Raw genomic sequence first — 13,430 nt, 5'->3', positions numbered from 1 at the left:
GACATATGTCTACAAGCCTCTAAGAGTACATATATGTCATAAAGGTCGGGATAGAGTCCCGCCATACCAAACAATACACGTCTAAATCATACTAACCAAACGGGCAACTCCGAAGCAAATGGAGCGCACCAACATCTTTCGCTGAGCTGATAGCCTACTTGGAGAGCTCTTGACCTGTCTATCGGGACCTGCGGGCATGAAACGCAGCGTCCCCAGGCAAAAGGGACGTCAGTACAAATAAAGTACCGAGTATTTAAGGCAGGAAAGCATAAACAAGAACAGTAATGTAAAGAGAGATAGAGGAGATACAACCTGTAACATCTGAGTGCCTCTGGGGGCTACTGACATGAAATGCATAATACATATATATACATAAACTTTTAAAAATATACGCCTCTGTGGGCATCATCATCATCATATCATACCGGGCCTCAAAGAGGACTCGGTAAAAACGTACCCGACCACGTGCAGCTCGGTAAACCCAACTGATCCGTGGTTGCACAAAGGTGCCATACCCAGCCGACTATAGCGCGGCTCGGTAGAGTAAAATAGATACATATATAATGCATGTTGGACTCATGNGAGTACAAACCTGTAACATACTCGAGTGCCTCTGGGGGCGTACTGACATGAAATGCATAACACATATACATACATAAACTTTTAAAAACATACGCCTCTGTGGGCATCATCATCATCATATCATACCCGGCCTCAAAGAGGACTCGGTAAAAACGTACCCGGCCACGTGCAGCTCGGTAAACCCAACTGATCAGTTGTTGCACAAAGGTGCCATACACGACCGACTATAGCGCGGCTCGGTAGAGTAAAATAGATACATATATAATGCATGCTGGACTCATGGAGTCACGTTCTAAACCTTTTGGAGTGACATAAGGTCATTGCACCGTCGATTAACATTATGGACATCATACCATCAATATGAACTTCACTAGGACTCAAGGATCATACATACTATCTTGAAATAACTTTGTAAGGAAAGAACAACATGGACAACCTTAGTTGCTAGGAGTAGATTCATTATGAAATAGCGTATCGTTTACGTTCGTTTCACTATAGATCATGCCAAAAGAATGAAGGGAGAGCCTTAACATACCTGTTCCTGGAGTTCTCGAATGAGATGAAGCTTTTGCTTCAATGACATATGTTGAACGAGGTTTCTTCTTGAATCTCTTGAAATTCCAATTGAAATGTTGGCTAAATAATTGGATGAATTGATTTGGTATTCTAGCGTTTTTGGTTTTAAAACCATAGACAAAATAGATGGAATCTGATTTTTGACATATTCCAACGTTTTTGTTGGATTTGTTTCCAAGTGCTTGATTTTCAAACCAAATAAAATGAATTGAGGATTGTGGTTTTTGGACGTTGAAAAGCTTCTGCCTTTCATTTCCATCAGAATGTAACAAGGTTTGCTTTTGTCTTTCAAAATGAGATCCTTATTTCCTTATTTTAGATAAGGCTTGCCATAAAGATTTGGAAAGACTTTAATGCTTATCTCTTAGACACATGTAAGCATGAATTAATGACTCACTTTATACAAAAGTGAGGGGCTGCCACGTTCCCTCTTGGGACAATTGATTAAAAATTTTTTGTCCGCTTATTAGTTAACAAGGTAATGTTTTGTTACCCGGTAATTAACCAATTACCCGTATAATTTAAAAATTGCCCCGAATTACTTAAAATATTACTCACTTTCCACATACCTTATACACATTACTACCATGGCCATATAGTACCTTGTATGGCACTAGTCCATAAATGCCGGATATTTTAGCTCGGGCCGTATTTTACCCTAACACGCCAAACTTCGAAAAAATTCATTTTCTTCAATATTACTTACCCTCTTACCTTCACGAATTTACTCATCACTTATAATCCCCAAATAATCTTTTTCTTGGACTGATGTCAATTACCTTACGAAGACAAATTCAACGTAAAATATTGCGGGGCGTAATATTGCGGGGTGTAACATTCAGCTTTACCTGTCACCTCTTCATTCGTCCAGCTATCACTAATCAATTTTACCGCATACATTTAGAGCTAATGATTCAACAGAATGAGTATGAAAATGATGGAGAGTGGTTCTAATGTTGTGTCCTATTACGAGCAAATAAACTAGCTTAACACAGGATGGTATGGAACACTCCCGATTTACTGCTTGGAGATACAAACAAGAGTAAGCTTATGGGCTCTTGTGGCGATAAATACTCACAAAATGTATACATTGTTTTATGAGTGAACCCGTAAATATTGGTAATGAATCATAATAATCTATTTAGCCAAATTTCTAGGAAGTTAAAAGTGTTTTTTATTTTCAAAAAAAAGTACTTATTTATTTTAGAGACTTGAGGTGTTAGACTATGCTTCTATTAAAAAAATAAGTGATTTTGGGTAGTAGCAGAGATTATTTTTTGGAAGATGAAAAAATAGCTTATCTCTAACAGCACTTTTCTAAAGCTAGCCGAAGCACAAATTGTTGCCTAATATTGATAAAAGTATTTTTTAAATTTATTATCCAAATAGAAATTGCTATTTTTCAAAAGTACTTTTTCAAAAAGCACTTCTAAGTTCTAACAAAAAACACTTCTCAATAAATAAGTTTTAGAAATTTTGCCAAACAAGCTATTAGTTCAACAGAGATTACTGAGAATACGTACACAATCTCAAGTTGGAAGTTGATAAAAAAAACCACATATAAATATGTAGGCAAATTACATAAGTTGCCACCTGACCTATGGCCCCAATCCCCCTAACACACTTTCTGTGGACGATAATAACATTACACATGCAACCTTTCTAAAGTGTATCTAGTACACACCTCCAGTTCCTCTACCAGTTCCCAAATCCCCCTACCTCTACCAGTTCCTCTTCCTTTGCCAGCAGCAGCAACGACAGTTGAAGTTGAAGCTCTAGGAGTAGTTGTTCCTGTTCCTCTTCCTCTGCCTCTTCCTCTTCCTCCACATCTTTCTCTATATAAAGCATTTGTAGGAGTATAATCTGCAGGCCTTGGTTTCTTGGACAGCTCCTTTTGTTGTGTCCATAGCCACCACACTTTGAACATGTCATCTCCATAACCCTTCTTATAAGCTTTCCAGACTTAGGATGTTCAATTTCTTCTCTTCTTTTCTTCTTCTTTGGTCTGCCAGGCATCTTTTTATTTGGTGGGGGTTCAATTGGTGGATTGGTAGATGTTGGCCACATCTGCATGTTTGGCACAGGCTTGATAAATGTTGAGTATGCCTTCAGATAAGTGGATTTGTGGTACCAGTGAGATATGCAGTTAATTGGCTCAATGTTCTTGAAATGTATAGCAGCAACTGCATGAGCACAAGGAAAACCCTTCAGCATCCATGACCTGCATGTACAAGTGTGAGCTTGCATACTCACATAGTGCTTTAATACCACTCTTAATGAGGTATCCTCAACCTCATACATATGCAGGTGCAGGAGCAGGGGCAGGGGCAGGGGCAGGGGTAGGTGTAGGTGCAGGTTTAGGTTCAGTTTCAGGTTCACTATCACTATCTTCTTCTTCTTCTAAGACAACTGTGCTCTTAAAAGCTCCACTATTACTCCTACCAACCGCTTGACTAGCCTTATTTATGTCAACAACATTTAAAGGGGCGGCATGAGTCACATAAATATCTAAGGTATCCCCATCTTCCAACTCACTACAAATGTCTAATATATCCTTGTCTGTGAGAATATTTACCAACTTATATGTCCTATCCATTGGACAAATATACAACTCAGCCACATTTTTAAATTTATTTAACGTAGTGTAGTTCATCTGTTCAATAAGAGACAGTAAATTTACATCTACATCTAAAGTCAATGTTTGACTACCACCCACATAAGGAGCAAAGTTACCAGGAACTAAGACCCCATCATGGTACCACTTGAGCGTAATCAATTTAAAAGACATTTTCTGCAAACAAACAAGGGGACAAGTGAATCGACTGCCACATGCAATAACTGAAAAAAAGAAATACAGATGAAATACAAAAGTGGAGACAAAGACAAGAGCATATCACATAGTTCAAAGAAATGTTATTACAATAATCGCTTAAACCCTAACTTTACACACGGTTTGCAAACACAAAGTAAATCTTTTTATAAAAAACTATATGTAAAGGCAACTACACGATAACTTCACAGTAATATAGACAATGACAAAATATTCCCCTTTCAGAAAGTCTGGAAACCCTAAAGCAAATAGAAGAAATTTTTTAAAAAAAAAAACCTAGGTTCAACCCACCCACTACTAAAATAAATGGGTAATGCAAGGAGAAGAAAATTACTAGCCTAAAACCGCATAAATCCACCTCCCGTACAAGATGAAAGCCTTGCTTGAGATAGTCGCCGGAATCGCCTTCACCAGAGCTCCTTCGAGATGTATCGAGAAATGAGAGTTAATTTGGGGTAAATTAGTTGTAATGGGTCGGGTTGGGTCGGGTTGGTTACTATAATATAATGGGTTAAAATTAAGTGGGTCAAGTTTATAAAGTAAATTCAAATGCGTGAAATACACGGATGAACTTTTTACAGGACCTGGCCAAAAGAGGTGTGTACTAGATATACATTAGAAATATTGTGTGTGTAATGTTACTATCGTCCACAGAAAGTGTGTAAGGAGGATTTGGGCCAAAGGTTAGGTGGAAACTTATGTATTTTGCCAAAAGTGTATGGAAACCTTTTGTTACACCCCATGTTTTCGTACGTGAAAGTACGCCATGAGTAAATATATATAAGCTCGGAAATGAGATAGTTACATTCCGCATTTTCGTAAGTTAAGATTTTCTCGTAAGTTAATCGACGTAAGTTCGGGAATGAGATTTATTTTGGGATTATAAGAATTATATTATTTCAAACAAGTGATGAGTAAATTCGTGAAGGTGAGAGGGGAGGCAAGTCAAAGAAAATGAATTTTCGTCCAAGTTACACATGTTGGGATAAAATATGGCCCGAGCTAAAATACTCGGTATTTATGGACTAGTGCCATACAAGGTACTACATGACCATGATAGTAAGGTGTATAAGATATGTGAGAAGTGAGTAGTATTTTAAGTAAGTTGAGATAATTCTTAATTATGTGAATAATCGGGTAATTATTGATTTTGGTGAAAGATTAACAATTAATTAAGGTGATTGGTGGTTAATTGTTGGGAATGGATAAACATCACGTGGCAGCCCAAGTTTGTCTTGATCAAGCCTAGAAATTACTCTTAAGTCATGTAAAAAGGTGTCACATTTTAATGAGATTTTTGTGACTAAGCCTTATTAGGTAGGGCCCACGTCATTGTGAAAAGAGACCTTTCTAAGGTCATTCATTCATTTCTAGGAAAGTTTCATACGGATCTTCTATGGAATAAATAGCTTCACTTTCTAAGGTCATTCATTCTTTTTTAGGAAAGTTTCATACGGATATGCTATGGAAACAAAATTTCACACGATATTATACTGTGTAATAGTAACAGAATTTTCCGATTCTAAGGGAGTACGGTGTAATCATTTTCAAGAGAATCGACTCAGGTATGTTAAGGCTATCCCTTCTTTCTCTTGGCATGATATATGCGATACAAACGAAACGAGCAAATGCACAACTTCCATAAATGACTCTATTCATAGAAATACTAGAGATTCTTATGTTCTTGATTCCCCATGTGTCATATTACTCTATCATCTGTTCATGGGTCTCAAAAATACGTAAGTTGGTAAAGTTTATTTCATGATTTAATCAGAGACATAATGGTCTTATGACGTACCGAGAGATTTTATTAACGTATTTTATATGCATTTCATGCATTTATACATGCACATTGACCCATGACCAGATGGCGTTATATACGTGTATATGTATGTATATGGGATATGGTAAAGGTTATGGCGTTATATACGCACCACCACCTGATCAGCTGGTATACGTTGATGATTTTGCGCATAGTGGCCGAGATGATATGATGGGATGCCCTCAGAGGCTTGATGATGTGATGAACACATGTACCTATGCACGACATGACATTCATACGCAAATGCATGACACTATAAGTATTTCATGATTTACAGAGTTATACAGACTCACAGGCTGAGCCATTTACTCTATATTTCTTCCATGTCTTTTATGTACTTATTTTTGTGCCTTACCTACTCGGTATATTATTCGTACTGACGTCCCTTTTGCCTGGGGACGCTGCGTTTCATGCCCTCATTTCCCGATAGACAGGTCGAGAGTCCTCCAAGTAGGCCATCAGCTCAGCGGAAGATGTTGGTGCACTGCGTTTGCTTCGAAGTTGCTTGTTTGGTCGGTATGATTTAGACGTGTATTGTTTGGTATGGAGGGGCCCTGTCCCGACCTTTATGATAAGTATGTACTCTTAGAGGCTTGTAGACAGATGTCATGTATAAAGATATTTGTATGGCCTTGTCGGCTTATATTTAAAGAATATAATAGATCACATTGGCCTTATACGTTTGTATATCATATGTATAAGTTTTTATATCAGGTTCGGTCGTCCTATATTGGGTAATCCCCTATATTTATTCTGGTTAGCCATGACGGACCGTTTGGCCCACTTGCCAATGAAAGTACAATAAGAAAGATATGTTTTGTTGGTACTCGATTAAGTAAGGTACCGGGTGTCCGTCGCTGCTCATAGCTTGGGTCGTGGCAAAAGTGGTATCTTACCTCACTTACCTTAAAATATCGCCTCACATTCTTCTATCTCATTCATAACTTCCCTTCCACATAGGTATAATTCATATTCACAACTTGAAGCTCTACTATAATACTTGCACCTCTGGTGCACATACACAATTTGGTGAAAGCTTCATACTGACTTTTTATGAGGCTGGTACTTCCTCTAACTGGATTTATCGTTAAGCCATTATAAAATATAGTTATAGAAGTATAGTATCGCCCCTAGGTGGATTAATCAAATTACTCCAGATGTCCCTGATGAGATGTGAGCCCTAGCGGCAGTATTACATAAGAGATCAAGTTATCAATGGTAGATGATATATCAACACTAAGGTGAATCAACTGTGGATGGACAAAAGTCACAAAGTATAAGGTGAGATTAGGCCGTCATTCTTAAGATGAAAAAGTAATGAGGAAGCATTAAAGGACTTAGATTTATACATATGGCATAAGTAACGAAAGTAACCTGGAGTTCGGTAGCAGACCTCAGTAACGATAAATCGAAGTAAGAGTTATGGTATAGTATGACGAATAGATAAGCGGATCTATGAAATAAGGTATAACAATATTTGTAAGTTCGACAAAGTACCGAGCGAAGAATATCAGTATACCTACAGATGCCCAGAGGGACATTTTATCAAGCTCTGTATATGTTTGCAAAGTGAAGCCTAGATATTGGCTAAAAGCTGGAGAAAAGAGTCGCATAAGCACACATACAAGGAAAATGTCGTACTGGCTGCATGACAGAAGGTAGCAAGAGTTAGAGATTGGTGCGAGAAAGAGGCCTAAAGGGGGGAATGCCCTGACCTTTGGTTTTATTCACAGAACAGTTGCCTAGATGGCAAGGAGAGTACTAAAGTATTCAAAAGACATAGGTTATAAAAATGATAAGTGCATCAGTCACCATTCAAGGACGAATGTTCCAAAGGGGGTGATATTACACCCCATATTTTCGTACGTGGAAGTAAGCGGTGAGTAAATTTATATAAGCTCGGAAATGAGATGTTACATTTCGCATTTTCGTACGTTAAGGTTTCGTCGTAAGTTAATCGACGTAAGTTTGGGAATGAGATTTATTTTGGGATTATAAGAATTATGCTATTTCAAACAAGTGATGAGTAAGTTCGTGAAGGTGAGAGGGGAGGCAAGTCAAAGAAAATGAATTTTTGTCCAAGTTTGACATGTTGGAATAAAATACGAACCGAGCTAAAATACTCGGTATTTATGGACTAGTGTCATACAAGGTACCACATGACCATGATAGTAAGGTGTATAAGTTATGTGAGAAGTGAGTAGTGTTAAATAAGTTGAGATAATTCTTAATTATATGGATAATTGGGTAATTATTAATTTTAGTGGGAGATTAACAATTAATTAAGGTGATTGGTGGTTAATTGTTGGGAATGTATAAGCATCACGTGGCATCCCAAGTTTGTCTTGATCAAGCCAAGAAATGACTATTAAGTCATGTAAAAAGGTGTGACATTTTAAGTAGAAATGGCATGGTGTAGCCACTATTTAAGGTGGTATTTATTTTTTATCCAGCAATTCTAATGTTGAGCAAAAATAGCCACTGCCCTATTAAAATTAATATGAAAAGACATTTTTACCCTTTCTTCCCTTGCTTTTCTTCCCAAACCCTTGCTTCTCTCTCTCTGTGCCTTCTCCATAACTGTTGCATTATGTTGAGGTGGCGAAGCCTATCTACACAGTCATTCTAATGCACATCGCTTGTAAGCATTCATTAAAAGAAAAAAGCTCTTTAACGGAACTTTTCAATATTCATGGTTCAAAAGTTAGTAACAGAACTTTGTAAGTAAGGTGTAGACTTTCTGCTCTCCTTGCATGGTTCAGTTGGAAAGCACAAAATAAAAGAAACAAAAATAATGATTTCAATTCATAGCCAAAGAATAATGTCGCAGACTCTCCCAAATTTAAATCTTTTAACTTTGATTTTCAAGTTCAAAAGTTAAGGACAGACATCAGTTACAAGTTCAAAACTTAAGGACAATAGGTCCTTAACTTTGACTTACAAGTTCAAAAGTTAAGGACGCTTGGTCTTGAAGTTTGAGTTCCAAGTTCAAAACTTAAGGACATGTAACCTTGAAGTCCTGAACTTAGAGTTCCAAGTTCAAAAGTTAAGGACATGTTGTCCTGAAATCCTGAACTTAGAGTTTCAAGTTCAAAAGTTAAGGACATGTAGTCCTGAAGTCCTGAAGTTAAGGACATGAGCAGAAGGGTATTTTTGTCCGAGCAGTTAAAGTTTATTAAATCAGTGGCTAAAGACTAAAGACATTTAAAACGCTGGCTTTAAAATAAAGACATAAGCTGTTAGTGGCTATTTGTGCACATCGCCCACATTTTAATGAGAATTTTGTGACTAAGCCTTATTAGATGGGGTCCACATCATTATAAAAATGGACCTTTCTAAGGTCATTCGTTCATTTCTAGGAAAGTTTCATACGGATCTTCTATGGAATAAATAGCTTCACTTTCTAAGGTCATTCATTCCTTTTTAGGAAAGTTTCATACGGATATGCTATGGAATAAATAGCTTCAACAAAATTTCACACGATGTTATACTGTGTAATAGCAACGGGATTTTGCGATTCTAAGGGAGTACGGTGTAATCTTTCTCAAGAGAATCGACTCAGGTATGTTAAGGCTATTCCTTCTTTCTCTTGGCTTGATCCATACGATACAAACGAAACGAGCATATGTGCAACTTCCATAAATGACTCTATTCATAGAAATACTAGAGATGCTTATGTTCTTGATTCCCCATGTGTCATATTATTCTATCATCTGTTGATGGGTCTCAAAAATACGTAAGTTGGTAAAGTTTATTTCATGATATTAATCAGAGGCATAATGGTCTTATGACGTACCGAGAGATTTTATTAACGTATTTCATATGCATTTCATGCAGACCAGATGGTGTTATATGCGTATATATATGTATATATATGTATATGGGATTTGGGAAAGGTTATGACATTATATATGCACCACCACCTGATCAGCTGGTATACGTTGTTGATTTTGCCCACAGTGGCCGAGATGATATGATGGGATGCCCTCAGAGGCTTGATGATGTGATGAACACATGTACCTATGCACGACATGACATTCATACGCAAATGCATGACACTATAAGTATTTCATGATTTACAAAGTTATCCAGGCTGACAGGGTGAGCCATTTACTCTATATTTCTTCCATGTCTTTTATGTACTTATTTCTGTGCCTTACATACTCGGTACATTATTCGTACTGATGTCCCTTTTGCTTGGGGACGCTGCGTTTCATGCCCGCAGGTCCCGATAGACAGGTCGAGAGTCCTCCAAGTAGGCTATCAGCTCAGCGGAAGATGTTGGTGCGCTCCGTTTGCTTTGGAGTTGCTTGTTTGGTCGGTATGATTTTGACGTGTATTGTTTGGTATGGCGGGGCCCTGTCCTGACTTTTATGATAGGTATGTACTCTTAGAGGCTTGTAGACAGATGTCATGTATACAGATATTTGTATGGCCTTGTCGGCTTATACTTAAAGTATATAATGGATCACATTGGCCTTATTCGTCCGTATATCATATGTATAAGTTTTTATATCAGGTTGGGTCGTCCTATATTGGGTAATCCCCTAGATTTATTCTGGTTAGACCATGACGGCCCGTTTGGCCCACTTGCCAATGAAAGTACAATAAGAAAGATATGTTTTATTGGTACTCCGTTAAGTAAGGTACCGGGTGCCCGTCGCGTCCCATAGGTTGGGTCGTGACACCTTTTGGCGGTCGTTTGGTTAGGAAACAAGTTACCCCATGATTAATTATCCCGGGATTAGTTATTCCATCCTCACATAGGAATAAAAGAACACTAGAATCCAGGAACAACTAGTCTCGTGATTAGTTATACCACGATTTTATCCCAATCAAACGTGAGATAAATTCTTTTCAAATATAATCCGAGACTAATTATCCTTTATCCCTCGTACCAAACGAGCCCTTTATAATATGTGGCCTTTTGGAACCCTAAGCTGGGAGAGTAACACCATTTTAAGAGTGACTTGGGACTGCTTTGGTCCAACAATCATTCGGCGTCTAATTGTATAAAACTCCAGTATTTTATCCCAAATAATTTCTGAACCAAAATTTTCTGTTCAAAAATACATTTACATCCTTAAAAAGTGGAAACGTAATGACGTATAAACCAACTTGTTAACCTATTGGAGTAATAAATCAATCAACATCAGAGTAATTGATTCGAAATTTTCTTCTTAATTGTGACCAAGAATATTCTCTTAATTCGAGATGGATTACAAAAACCGAATGTCAAAAAGTTAAAGCGGAAATGAAAAGCTCTGAACTTCGATGGCAAAATAAAGCAACCTAAAAATAATTAGCACAAGATGATGAGATTAACCTCCTCTTCCAATTGGGGGATTTAAAAAAAATTAAATAAATAAATATAAGAAGTCTCATGGTGTTCTAGGCTGGAAGGACATGGAGGTTATGATAAGATCTTTCTTTTTCCTTAGAAAAGAATGGTTAAAATACCATGTGAAAAGAATATATTCTTTCTTTTCCATTCAATAAATTTAAACACAAAATGATAAACTCAGGTGCTCCTTTCCAGTACGAAGACAAACTGCAGTTCTAGCCTTTCCATTGCACTATGTGAGAGAAACCTACTACATAATTAAGAAATGTTAACCATAGTTTGTGCGACGACGTACCAACTTTTATTTATCTTTATTTATGCCCTAGTTTCATGTTAGTATCTTGTCATTCTACCAACAACAAGAAATATGGTGAGATGAATTAGATGTCTCCACTCTTAGTCATATGCCTCAGGTTCTGAGTTTTGGAATAAGAAATTTTTGGCAGGGAACTTCCAAGTACACAATTGTTTTAGGTTTGTACCGAAAGTGCTTCCTTTAGTGGCAACCTGTATCTGAACCCTCTTTTCATATCTCGAGGAGGGTATGCAAACAAATCATCTATGCTAATAAGTTTGTTGGGTGTGCGAACAAAATCCCACATTGGTAGCTGAAAAGATTGGGAGTCTACATATAAGGTGTAGGGATTTCTTAATGGTGTGAGGCCTTTTGGGGAAAACCCATTAACTGGTATCAGAGCCCAAGTTCAGCGGGACGAGTATGGAGATGGCGGAGTGATTGTGTAATAATGTGGGTGGCACACAGTAATCTCGGAAATTGACCCATGGATCGTGGTAGTGGGTCATGTGGAACTTAGTTCGAGGGGGAGATTGTTGGGTGTGCGAACAAAGTCCTACATTGGTATCTGAAAAGATTGGGAGTCTACATATAAGGTGTAGGGATTTCTTAATGGTGTGAGGCCTTTTGGGAAAAACCGTGCGAGCTTGGCCCAAAGCGCACAATATCACACCATATTAAGATTGTCTTTGGGCTAATTTAGCCCAACAAAGTTCATGTGCTTCCACCACAAATTTGGCCTTTTGGGGACTAATCTAAATTAGTCGGGAGAGTGAATTTTGAATATCATATGATTAAGATGTTAACAAGAAAATCTTGTCGTTCTACGAATAATAATAGAAAATCTAGCAAAATACACCACCGTTATCCTATGTTAACTCTGTTAATGGATTGTTTTTCATGAATGATCAAGACCAATTATATCAACTTGCAATTCTGCAATTTGACGTTATGGAATCAAAGCTTAATGAATTTTCTAGAAGGGATGCACGCCAACAAAAGTCTTACGGATACGGTCAACACTACAAGACCAAACCCTACGCGCCAATGAAGACTACATTTGGTTACCCAAAATTATTTTTCCACAAACCTAAACTAAGGCAATTGATTTTGAAAATAGTTTTTTTGTTTTAGGGGCAACGTAGTCAAAATGTTTTTTTTTAAAGAGACAAGGAAAAAAAAAACAAGGTCGCTTATCCTAAAATAACACGAGATTTCGAAAAACATTTTCTCGAAAATTAATTTAAAAGACAATTCTGTAAAGTTATTTTCCGAAAACTAAATCTAATTACCACTTTTAGTTTTAGTTACGGGAAAAGAACAAATACAAATAATAGCCCGTCCATCCATAGTTGAAAGCTTCAAAATGAAGTTAATTGATTTCTGGAAAAAGGAAATGTTCAACGTTATGCTGCAAAGAACAAAGCATAAGTAACATAAAAAGTCGTTTTATTATTGAAGCAAAACAATTTTTTTTCGTATGAGAAGTAACATGTTGAATATAAACAGTTTCCTGCGTTTAGGTTGAAAAGAGGTAATTATTCGGGGGAAAACTTTTTTTTTTCTCAATATTTTATAAAAACTGAAAGAATTTTGAATTCCCCCACCCCCCAACCCCCCACCCCACTACATTATGCTTTTTAAGAGTCTTTTCAAAATTTTCGATTATGATCCAAGTCCATGGTACGTACTGACCGCTTTGGCCCAACAGACCTTACGGATTTATCTTTCGAGTTACGCTACATCGAGCTTTAAAAGACCGCGACCATGTGAACTTGTGTATCCTTTGGTGTGAACAGCTCTCTAATATATGCCATCAGACAGAAATAAAAATGAATTCAATGGGTGGGGAATTATTATGGGGTACTATCACTTTTAGCCCATGTCAGAAAGTATTTAATCTGGTAGCCGAAAAAGTATATAAAAATTGTATAATTTTTGTGTATACAAAATATATATATATATATATATATATATATAT

This window comes from Nicotiana attenuata, chromosome 7 (genome assembly GCF_001879085.1).
Source record: "Nicotiana attenuata strain UT chromosome 7, NIATTr2, whole genome shotgun sequence".
Classification (NCBI taxonomy): domain Eukaryota; kingdom Viridiplantae; phylum Streptophyta; class Magnoliopsida; order Solanales; family Solanaceae; genus Nicotiana; species Nicotiana attenuata.
Note: the sequence above shows the minus strand (reverse complement) of the source record.